The following is an 843-nucleotide window of genomic DNA, read 5'->3' as shown; positions in this document are numbered from 1 at the left end:
CTCTTCCTCTTCGCGTACGTGCGATAACGGGTGGGTCCGCGATTGCAGATGGCAACGGATCGGTGTATTTGCATCGGATAACTTAATCGGATTAACTTTTTTAAATCATATATTACATAAATTTTAAAATAAATATTTTTTTCGTATTTTAATTATAATATCTATTTTCTTCTCCTCTTCCTCTTCGTGAACGTGCGGGTGGGTCCGCGAGCGATAAGCGTGGGGTGGGGCAACGGCGGCGGCGGCGGCGAGCGCGAGCGCGGTTCCCCCCGTCCCCGCGGATCCCGCATCTACGACGCGGTTCCCCCGTCCCCGCGGATCCCGGACCAACGACGCGGTTCCCCCGTCCCCGCGCATCCCGCACCCACAACACGGTTCCCCCGCCCTCGCACATCCCGGACCTACAACGCGGTTCCCCCGTCCCCGCGGACCTCGCACCTACGACGCGGTTCCCTCTTCCCCGCGCATCCCGCACCCACGATCTCGCGGTTAGGCCAGCTAAGCGAGCGGCTTTCCGCGGCTTCCCCCTCCCCGCGGACCCCGCATCAGACCGTGAACGTTCTGAGCGGTTTCCCCCTTCCCGCGGCTTCCCCCTCCCCGCGGCTTCCCCCGCGGACCCCCCTCCCCGCGGACCCCCCTGCCCCTCACCCCCCTCGGAGCTCCTGAGTTAGAACCGGCCTATAATAGCTACTACCAATAATTGGCGAATTTTTAATCCAAATTAATAGATGAAGGTGTTGCACACTTCTACCTTGATATTCTCGTCGCCAAAAGTAATGTGTTACTTCTCCTATCGGATGATCTTTGGAACAAATAAATCAATCATTGCCTGAAACTTATTGT

This window comes from Wasmannia auropunctata, unplaced genomic scaffold, assembly GCF_000956235.1.
Source record: "Wasmannia auropunctata unplaced genomic scaffold, wasmannia.A_1.0 LD336064.1, whole genome shotgun sequence".
Classification (NCBI taxonomy): Eukaryota; Metazoa; Arthropoda; class Insecta; order Hymenoptera; family Formicidae; genus Wasmannia; species Wasmannia auropunctata.
The sequence above is the reverse complement of the archived record's forward strand: the minus strand, read 5'-3'. Positions refer to the sequence as shown.